The 12,027-nt window shown below is 36.8% G+C and overlaps 1 protein-coding gene across 4 annotated transcripts in view; it reads left to right on the top strand.

The window, feature by feature from the left end:
- Positions 1-12,027, top strand: part of LOC149779835 (uncharacterized) — a 217,686-nt gene that overhangs the window by 73,492 nt on the left and 132,167 nt on the right. The window contains exon 1 of one of the 4 annotated variants that reach the window (XM_089936507.1): positions 11,004-11,156. The exons of the other annotated variants lie outside the window; for them this stretch is intronic. The gene's annotated coding sequence lies outside the window, so the exon portion shown is untranslated. Of the gene's footprint in view, positions 1-11,003; positions 11,157-12,027 lie in introns of those variants that run through there. 4 annotated transcript variants of the gene reach the window in all.

Here is a 12,027-nt window from a genome sequence, read left to right as displayed (position 1 = left end):
CTCTCAATAGTGTATTTGTGATCATTCACAAACACACACACACACACACAGCAGCAGCAGCATGCACACACACACACACACACAGCTGCACGTAGGATTTCATGAGCCAGTGAGGAACGGTGTCCTCCTGACCAAACAAGTGGTTCGTCTCCGCAATGGTTTGCCACCGGTCATGTCCGAAGAAAGAAGATAAAAGGGTGACAACAACTTGTTGGTGTGTGTCCCCCACCCATCCTGCCTCAGCTGTGTGGTAAGGATCATACATTCTGATTTGATTTCTAAATCTGTACATGTTAAATACATGTACTATTTGGAGCAATGAAATCTTTCAGAATGTTCACTTTTAGTACCGAATCAGTTTTCTAATTGAATAATTCAAGTTAGATTGCAATTTGGTAATGTTTTTGTAATAGTGATCATTGCAATTTGGTAATGTTTTTGTAATAGTGATCATTGCAATTTGGTAATGTTTTTGTAATAGTGATCATTGCAATTTGGTAATGTTTTTGTAATAGTGATCATTGCAATTTGGTAATGTTTTTGTAACAGTGATCATTATTAAATATCAGATTCTGAACCAGAGAACATAATCCCAAAATAAACTTGGCATAGCAAGCTTAGCAAGTAAAATAGGTCATTGCAATCACAATTATCTTTGTATCGGTGTTGACATAAGTGACAAATGGCAATGCACACATGAAATTGCATACACATACATGGAAATGTGTATACGAAACTAAGCTACCAGACATTATCTTAAGCATGTCTGTCATACTTTGCCAGAACAATTATGATCCTTGTATATATCGATCGATCGGTCGATCGACTGATCGATCGGTCGATCGACTGATCGATCGAGATCGAGAGTCATAGCGTTAACGTTCACTCGGTAGCATATTGAATGACACCCATGATTCCTTTGCACAACAATAGACTTGCTTAGTGGCGTAACAACCGCCCGAGCAACCCCCTCCCCCTCGCAACTCTGTGTGTGTATCAAGGGGGAGGTGGGGCAAGTCCAGTGGTATCCCAGAATGCCCATCAAACAAATCAAGCACCCTTTTTATTTGGAAGGGGCCCATAATTTCTTGCTATGACAATGACTTATGTACTAGCAATTGCGGATCAAAACCACTTTAATCCTTGGAGAATATATTACTGTGCTTTAAAATGATTTCATCACACTGGTGAAAGCAGTAAATAGTATTTGTTATTATCATAGAAATGAACGTGAAATCATCTCGAGACGTGCCTGCTATTCGCGTCTCATGAAGCGTCATGTGACCATATTAGTTGTAGTCATGTTCTATATTTAGAGTGGGAAATTCTCACTTACATTTTAACTTTTGTCCTTGAGTAAACGCGTTTTTGGGCCTTTTACAATAATTTTATTTCGTGATCTTTCAACACTTGGAATAGGACAAAGTAATTCAGTGCACAATTTGTGAAAATTTATAAAACCATGCTCAGTGAAGTGTCTTCACAAACTGTAGCTGTTAGCATTGATAATGAAAATTTGCATAAATCTATCTTAAACTGACCCTTTCAAGCGTCAGATCTTATTAAGGAAATACTCTAAAATCCATATCTGATCGAAGATGGATCTGCAAGAAGCAAATAAGATTAATCAATTGTTGTTAGCTTCCTGTTAGAGCATGCAATTTGATTTAAAACTGGTTTTATACATTTCTGCCAACTACTTCCTCCACTCCCACCCCTACTACAATGGTGAAAGCTGAATGTGTGCGAGTGTGCTTTAAATTTTTAACGTAGCCTTAACAATTTTCCAGTCATATCGCTACGATGTCTGCAGTGTGGCAGTTTATAGTGATGTCTAGCACTGGGGCATCATGCCGCAGACATGTAGCATGATGTCCCGTCAAATCACATTATCCTGACACCATGCCGACCAGTCCTAACACTAACCTCTTAATGCTGAGCGCAAGCGAGGCAGATGTACCATTTTTAGAAGTATTTGGTATGATTCGGCCGGGGATCAAACCCACGACCTCGCGCATCCGAGGTGGACTCTCTAACAACTAGGTCACTGGAGCGGTCTATAAAGCTGAAAAGGAGTACAATATCAGCGATATGAATATTTATTTTGTTTTGTACACTATTTTTGTATTATTTTTATTTTTATATTTCTTTTATTATTTTTTTTGCTTTTATACTCCGTGAGAGACGGGTTCACTATTGTGCTATTATAACAAAAATTAGAGTTTCATCAAGGTGCGAAAGACAGACAATCCAATATTGTCGGATATGCTATATTTTTTCCTTAGTTACAATGAGAAATAAAACGCACTCTTGTTGGCAATAGATGTGAGAATGCATTTGTGACATTTATGTTGGATGTTTAAGTAACATGTTTGGAAAAATGTCATGCATATTCATAATGAGTGTTCATTTTTAAGATTATAAATTGAAAGGGTCATTTAGTAATAAAAAAATAATAAATAGCTAATAGGTTTGTGCTATAAGATAAGGTAATTTTGTCTGGTAAATATGTTTACGTGACCTTTAGATCTTGCTGAGGAAGATGATGAGATTTTAGTCCAGGTCATTGGGTTTCCCCATTTTCTGGTCACCTAATTTCTGATTTGTTAGCTGCAAAAGTATCTGACTTTGTTACTAGTTTGAATGTTCTTGAAATGAATATTTGACCCTCATACTGGTTCTGAAATTATGTCTTTGTTTTTTCATATAAGGTAGTGAGTAACAATTAATTATTCCTATCTTAAACATCAGTATTAGCAGTATCAGCATTAGTTTTGTTTCGTTATAATTTAAGAGGATTTATTTATTTGAAATATTCATTGGAATTACAAGGATGCTCATGAACTTTAGATATAAGTAACTATTTTAGAATTAATATGAATTTTTTATAAACGTTTTGGATTATATCATTGTGATGCATCAAGACTGTCAGCACATCAAACTATTCCTTACTATTGGCATATCAGCACAATAGAGTGAACTTCATTCGGAACATCACTGGAACCCATTTGCAATACTCGATACTTTTCAACTTTGGATAGAACATTTTTTGGACTATTTAAGATTTCATTCACCATTATGAAAGTTATTTTTAATTTATCACTTGTATGTTAGGAAAATAAATTATTTGTTGAGTTTTAAAAGACGGTCAAAATACACATTGATTTAGAACATTGTTACAGCTAACAATAATGTGCGACCTGGGTAAGCACAGTTAGATTCCCAGATTTATGAGCTGTGCTCTTCATTTTACTACTCGGGCGATTGGTGGGAACCTTGTTCGCATATAAGATAGGAAAGGGTGGTATCTGGCAGCTCTCAAGTGCCCAAAATGAGACTGTCTTACTGCTTCTGATAAAATTGTTATTTTTCCAATACTTAGTAAACATTTCAAACTATATGACATTCTTGTTCTATTCATAAAAATGTATACTGTAGGCGTACCCACGGGTCCACTTTGTAGAAACTTTACACAAAGTCCCCTCTTCTTGCAAGAGGTGTGTGGGTTGGCGGATTGTACTTTCTTTCAAGGTGTCCGCTTGTTGGCAATATATATATATATATATATATATATATATATATATATATATATATATAGAGAGAGAGAGAGAGAGAGAGAGAGAGAGAGAGAGAGAGAGAGAGACAGAGAGAGAGAGAGAGAGAGAGAGAGAGAGAGATCTGAGCAGAGATATATAACATACCAACACGAGCCCCCGTACATGTAAACAACAATTTAATCAATTACGTAAAACAATTGTGAGAATTAATTACATCAGGAATATACTCTGCTTCTGGAAATAAAACTTTCACCTGATTACAAAGAACACAAATATATTTATATAAAGTAGCCGATCTGTTTTCCTGATAGATTTAGTTCATCATAGGATCGAGTGAACAGTAGTAGTCAATGCCTTGTACAATTGCATAACCTGCTTCACCGTTCACTCCACTTCCACTGTAGCTGTTCCTTCGACCTCCCTCTGTTTTGCCTCTTTTGGTCCTCAACTCTATACGTAGCACGTAGATTCACAGATACGTCACAGGATACGTCTCAGAATTAATACGTCGCAGGATACGTATCCGAATACGTCTCAGAGATAATATGTTGCAGGAGCTATTTTCGCCCTTTTAAAATATATAAATAGAGACAACCAAAATTTTCTGTTGTTTATGATACAGGGGCTTGCACTATCCCCTCTCGTTATTAGATCTTACTATCGGTGCTAAACAGATGCTAAGGCTATCAGTCGGCTGCACGTCTCCTATAATGACCCTAGTTAGTTTAATGGCTAGTTAATTATGCATTAAAACCACACATTAACACCACATGAGGCATAACGGTTCCGAGCCAGCCTCAATTTACACAAGTGAATAAATGAAACACATTACATGCCTTACTACGTCATATTCGGCGAATACACACCTCATCTTAATCATACGTGAAATCTTCTAAATTCGGTGAATTCACACGGATTCTCGTAACTCATATTAACTAATGTAATGCATGAAATTCTTAGAACATAATTCTTATGCAAACAAGATGACAAATTCAAACAATTCGTCAAACTTATCTAAAGAAGATTAATGTACGACTTCCTATGCATAAACTCAACACAGTTATACTTCATCAAGCAAATTATTATACGAATGTAGCAAATAGATTCATGCAAATATAAGTAAATAAATTCAGCTAAGCATTATATATGGCATCAACAAATTACATGGAATTGTTACAAATACCTTTGAGCTTTCAGCGTTCTTCGCGTTTTCTCGACAACAGTTTTACGAGAGAATTTCTCCCAAATTACTCTCGGGGTATTCTACACTTGTTTTCTCTTGCAGAAATGCTTAGACTGATTAAAATTTTCGATGTCCGATATTAAAACTAGGAAATTTAGTGTGGGAAACACGCCCGTTATATAGCGTAACCAATCAGAATCAAACATATTTGCCGCCTTTCTCTAGAGGCGCCAAAGTCGGGGTCAACTTAACCTTGTAGTTTGAGTAACAGTGTTCTGCGATCTTTCAGTCTTGACATTTACACTATGGAATCGAAGTTAACATTTGTCTCCACCAGTCTTCTGTTGGCTAAATAAACGAATGCTTGATTAAGAATGAAATTCTCCCCTCGAAAAGACATTACCGATCATGGCAGTATGGCGATTTGATACGCGCCTGTCCCCATAAATCTAATTAATTGTTCTCTGGTCTCAACTAATGTGTTCTTCATAGATCGCCAGAAATTTGCCCCTTAAAATATAAATTTTGTAAATGGTACTTGAAAGCCATGTTTGTAATATGCATTCGGACTGGTTGCAAGATGTCAGCTTTAGATAGAAGTGAACTGTTATTGGTTGAAATCACTGCAAAATGCCGGTTAATTTGATTCCTAACATGTTCAAATTGTTCTGCTTTAAAGTTTGTGACCAAGGCTTTCCCTAATTCCAAACATTCTTCCTCTGTGCAAAAATATTGGTTGCCCAATCCAGATGCACTATCCATAACTCCATTTTCCAACAGATGGCTTTAGTTTCCTGAATTCATTTTAGGTAAATGTCATCCATCCTACGTAACGTACATCCACATTTCCACCCTGAAAACCAAACTTGAAAAATGTATTTAACATCAAAATGACAATATGTTGGAAGATATTCATGTTTTCATCTACTCCACCAATTATATATAGTGTAATAACAACAGACTCATGAGGGGGCCCCGTGTGGCCGAGTGTTCTAAAGCGCTCTCCGTTACGTACCACTGCCATCTCACCTCTGTCTGCGTGGGTTCGAGTCTCGGATTCGGCCAATGTGGGTATGTGAGAAAGCTTGCCAGTAGCTTCTCGTGGGTCGGTGGTTCTTTCTGGGGTTTTCCCGGGTTCTTCCTCCACCATTAATACTGGCCGCCATGTATAGCTTATCGTCTGCTGAAAAATGGCGTTAAACCCTACAACAACAACAACAACAGACTCATCTGTTTAATTCTTCTGCAGACAGTTTACACTAACAGGTCATTTGGGTGTTACACGTAACCTACCCGTCATTGTGCTGGTTAAATTTCTCCAGACAGTTAACACTGACAGGGGATCATTTGGGTGTTACACGTAACCTACCAGTCACTGTTTGTTAAGTTAGCAATGTGTAGCAACTTATCTGAGCACGATAAAATATATTTCCTCGAAGAAAGCTACATTTAACTGAAGGAATGTGAAAAATCCTAGATTATGTATGCACCATTTTGGGCAACTGTAGTGTAAGATTTCTAACTTGTGGAAAAATAAATAGCTGCCTTTTCAGTACTTTAAACATATCTTTGTGCCATCTTTTGAAATGCTTTGTAGACCAAACTGGTTGTCTTAAAAAAAGAAAAACGCCGCACTGCTAAAGGTTGTATGACGGATAAAGCCATCAACGACTCTATGTTAATATCGGTGACATGACATCTCACCAAACCTCTAATGCATGGCCTCGACCTTTGTCCTTTTACAAACCAGTATCATATTCCGACAACTCTCTGGCTGCATCTGGTCCAAATGATGGAATACTCTTTCTACTGAAATTAGAAATTCAGCTTTTTATCGCAAATTCCAGTTATTGTCTAATTGTTTGGCAGTGAACACTGTTTGGATCACTGAAATGCAGAGTTATAAGTCCCTATTTTATTGCATATGGTATTTTTCTCTTCTTTCAATCTTTTAAATAAAATTATATCATCTATTATTATATATTTCATTTAAATCAGTTTTAGGAAGGACTGCGAAGTTTGACTGCCGTATGTAGTATATATATATATATATATATATATATATATATATATATATATATATATATATATATATATATATATATATATATATATATATATATATATATATATATATATATATATTATGATGACCTTATTGTCGATATGGTTAATTACTATTTAATGCCAAATGCTTAATTCTCTTCCAAAAGAGGCTACTCCGGTGGCCTAAATGGTTAGAGCGTCCGCCTCGGATGCGGGAGGTCGCGGGTTCGAACCCCCAGATGAGTCATTCCAAAGACATACAAATCGTACTAGCAGCTGCCCTGCTTAGCGGTCATCATCAAGAGGTTAGTGTTTGGACTGGTCGGCCTGGTGTCAGGATAATGTGACTTGGCGGAACATGATACAAAATGTCTGCTGCATGATGCCCCAGTGCTAGACATCACTATAAAGTGACACACTGCCGACATCGTAACGATTTAACCAAATTTGTTGAAGCTACGTTAAATAATCCAAATCAGACAAATGTACTCTTTATAAAAGACTATTGTTATTATCATTATTATTATTATTATTATTATTATTATTATTATTATTATTATTATTAAATATGATCAGAACATACAATGCCTCGAGCTGTATTGCTAATCTTCTTACGATGTGTCAATTAGCTAGATATATCATTTAAATGTTTGCTTTTCCAAAAACGTAATGAAAACACGATGAGTTGATGACTAGAAATCGATTGGTCATATTTCAAATCGTGAATGACCCTTTATGTAAGTTATTAATCTAATAAATAATACTCGACTCCAATGTATGCCTTGTGTGTCGCCACGCTTCGTTTATTATCACTAGGTCCTTTAAGTATCGTGTTTCGCTGTCAATCAAATTGTTCACTGATATGAAAATGCAAATCCGCTATGAATAAAGGGCTATTACTCTCCAAACCTTTTCAGCACGAAGCTCAAATCTGGAAACTTGAACACCGTAACTTTGGGTCTTTAAACATTCATGACCTTTTGAACCTTAGTTCCTGTAACGACATGCTGACTGTGGAATTGGAGGTGTTGTGGGGTTGTTTGGCGGATTGTACCTTCTTGCAAGGTGTCCGCTTTAATTGGTTATCGTTATCTAGAGGGTGATCGCCCTCGGTGTTGTTGCCCTGATCGAATATATATATATATATATATATATATATATATATATATATATATATATATATATAGTGTGTGTGTGTGTGTGTGTGTGTGAAACTTGTAGGTGGAATAAATATAGATCTGAGCAGATATATAGAACATAATGACACGAACTCCCGTACATGAAATACAACAATTTAATCAATTACAAAAACAAATGTGATAATACGTTACATTAGGAAGATACACTTCTCTTTTAAAATAAATCATTCACCGAATTTCAAATACAAATATACTGTTTTAAATGATAGAATTAATTCATCATAGAATCGAGTGAACAATCGAAGTCATTGCCTTGTACTACTTCATAGCCTGCTTATTTCCGGTTCACTCCAACTTCGCTGTAGCTGTTCTTCTTCGTGCTTTCGCTTTTTTTCTTCTCTAAACTCTTTATTGTCTCGCCTCTTTCGGCCCTCAGACTTTGTGTGGGTAGGTGGATACGTAAGTGCGTAGATACTTGGATAAGTAGGTACGTGGATACGCCAGTGGAGCTATTTCCCCTTTCAAAATAAACAGAGAAGCAAGCTAAATCTTCTGTCAGATATCCTAATGGGAATAGATCATTACTCCCCTCTCGTTATGTTAAATATCGTCCTATTGGAACTCAAAGAGATTGTTGTTGTTGTTCTAGGGTTTAACGCCATTTTTCAGCACAAGATAGGCTATGCATGGCGGCCAGTATAACTGGTGGAGGAAGAACCCTGGAAAACCCAGGGAAGAACCACCGACCCACGAGAAGCTACTGGCAGGCTTTCCCACATACCCACGCTAGCCGAGCCTTGGACACGAACCCACGCAGACAGAGGTGAGATGGCAGTGATCCGGAACGGTGAGCGCTTTAGACCACTCGGCCACTCGGGGCCCCGAATTCAAAGAGATACCAAAGGCTATCTGATCAAGCCAAACATGGCAGACCATAAACAAACATTGTTTCTTAAGACTAATTTACTTCCTAATGGCTATTTCATCACTGACTCACATTAACATCACACAAGACGTAACAGTTCCGTTCTCGTCTCAATTACACAAATGAATGAATGAAATTCATTAAATGCTTAACTATGTTATTTTCAGCCAATACACTCATTCAAGTCTTTAGCACACATGAAATGTCACTTCATGGGTTAACAACGTTGATTTCAGTTAATACGCACTCAAGTTTTTATCAAACGTGAAATCATCTAAGATCGGAGAATTCACACGGATTCTCGTAACTCATATCAACTAAAGTAATGCATGAAATTCTTAGAATACCTGATTCCTATAACAATCAAGATGACAAATTTAAACAATTCGTCAAACTTATATAAAAAAGATCATTGTACGAATTCAGATAGATGAACTCAAACACAGTTATACTCATATCAAGAAAATTGATCTACGGATTTAAACAAACAAATTCATGCAAATATAAGCAAATAAATTCAAGCAAATCATTATATTAATATCAACGAATTACATAAGACTGACGCAAATACCTCGTGCTTTCAAGCTTTGCTAGCTTCTACCGCCAGAATTGTGTCCGTCCAGACATCCGGTCCCTCGGATAAATGTTCTACGAGAGAATTTCTTCTAAATTCAATCTCGGTGTCTCCTATATATGTTCCTCTTGCAGGAAAACATAGACTAAATTTTGCGATGTGGCATATTAAATCCAAGAAATTTCGTGTGGGAAACACGCCCTTTATTTAGCGTAACCAATCAGGATGAAATATATCTACCGCTTTTTATAAAAGCGCCAAAATTGCAGTCCGCCTGACTTCTAGATTTCCAAATAATTGATTCTAGACGATCTCGGCTCTGACATTTTCGATACAAATATCAAAGTTAACCTTTTCCCTCCAGTCTGTCTGACTGTTAAACAAACGAAGACTTAATTAAGAATCACTTACTCTCTATACACAAGCCATTAAAAATCATTGCAGTATAGCGATTTAACACGCACCTGTCCGTATAAATCTAACTGATTGTTATCTCGCCCAAATTAATGTGCTCTTTATACATCGACAGAAATGTGCACCCTTTCTCAGACTTTCAGTTCTGTAGATTTTGGGTTTTGAATTTGAGTTTCTTGCTCAGAAAGTTTAGAGACTACCGGGCCAGAACTGTAAACAATATTATTAGAAATAAACAACATATATTTTCTCATAAATGATCAGTATTTAAGTCTTTCGCTTACATATTAACGATATATTCTAGACTACCACGTTTAAAAGAATAGATGTATGGATGGATGGATGGAATCTGTCTCGGTGGTCCTGCATTATTCAATATTTCTTTTTTTAAAGTTTATAATAAAAGAGCATAAAAATGGAATAACACATAGGATGAGGTTACACCGTGTGTCGGTTGACCAATTTATGGACGGCGTTAGACCGGATCTAAGGTATTGCCATTACAAATATATATCCATCTTTATTCGGCCATATCTTACAAAACTGCTCAGTAGATATGAGTAGATCGAGTTTTGTACATATTTTTATTTTCTTACTATATTTTTTCAAGGCGCATGTGAGAGCGAGAGTTCGTTTTGCTATAAGCAAATGAAATGAACCTACCCATATAGAAGTCATTATATATATAATATAATAACCAGGTACTTTCATGACAAGTCCCTTCAGAACTGAGAGAAGATCAATTAAGGTAAAGCAAAAGACCTCAACAAGTCAGAAAAGTATTGGTGCGTAATGTAAAGCGACATGGACTATTTGAGCTAGGATATTCTATTATATCATTGTTACCCTTGCTTTATGGTTTTGCTATATCACGTAAATGCACAGGAATAGTCATTGCTTTTTCAGTTACTGACACATTTTCATTAACGGTATGTGTATTTCGCTGATAAACATAGGCGCAAAACGTACATACCAGTCCATCAATTTGTATATAGTAAACTAAGTCATGTTGTCTAATTGATGTGATATTTCATGACGACCGACAGTTTTGTCCTATAAATATGTTGGAAGTTCATTCGGGCGTGTACGGCATCGGAAGAGATCGGTTCTCTTAACAGAATGTGATTGGTGTCAAGATACAATTAGACGTGAAGTATAAGTAGATAAGTTTAGTAGATTGTATCTAAATGAACTACGTGCGCTGTACAATAACGCAATCGCTGTATGTATTATACCTTGTATAGACCAGGACGGTTACATGTGTATTGATGAGATGTTGACTTGCCAAAAACTTCAACGAAATAAGTCGTACGCCCAGGTAAGTCAATTCTCATTTTGCTGTACTGTTGGCTTATAGTTGCATGTTATTTGGAAAATGAGATAATGGTTACATCGTCAGTTGTCTAGATAATTATTTTTACATTTAAGGGAATCCAATCCCTATATTTTCTTCAGTTTTTTTTTTCTTCCTGAGAATCACGGGTAGAAACCGAGCATACAATGGCACAGAAATAATCTCTTTTCCGGCCTGCGTCGTTGTCGTCGTCAGCATCAATAGTTTGGGTTAAATATTCGTGTTAAAGTATGTTGATATTCATGTTCGAAGCAAAATAATGTGTTTTCATGGAGCTTCTGCAATAGCTATTTAGGTTACGTGACTATATATTACATTGCCATGATTGAACATTTAGGCTGAGAACTTAGCAGGCCTCACGCTATCGTGCTAACCTTTTTCCCAAGCCGAGTGGAAAGTTTGAGTGCCGTCTACTGCTCGTCTTCGTCCACTGGCTCCGCACGGGCAGTTACTCCCACCCCCACCCCGCTACCGATTGCACCGCTTATTAAACATGTTTTGGCCTACATCCGTAAAACTTAATAGCTGACAACTACCCCCCCCCCCAAAAAAAAAAAAAAAAAAAAATTGTCCCGTCTACCTATCAACCATAGGAGTAACCAGATTTACGTGTTTAGCTGTTATCTACCTCAGCCTTAACTAATACTTGACATGTACGGATACATTACCGTCTTTTTGTTTAGAGATGAAGTAGTATTCTTCTCAGATTACCCTCTTCGCTGGAGTAAGTCTGGTGTCGTTTTTGTTTTGGGGTTTAACGCCATTTATCAGCGCAAGATTGGCTATGCGTGGCAGCCAGTATAACTGGTGGAGGAAGAATCCCGAAAAACACCGG

The sequence above is a fragment of the Sinohyriopsis cumingii genome, chromosome 16 (assembly GCF_028554795.1).
Source record: "Sinohyriopsis cumingii isolate HCF-2022 chromosome 16, ASM2855479v2, whole genome shotgun sequence".
Taxonomy (NCBI): Eukaryota; Metazoa; Mollusca; class Bivalvia; order Unionida; family Unionidae; genus Sinohyriopsis; species Sinohyriopsis cumingii.
Note: the sequence above shows the minus strand (reverse complement) of the source record. Positions and strands in the feature narration are given on the sequence as shown.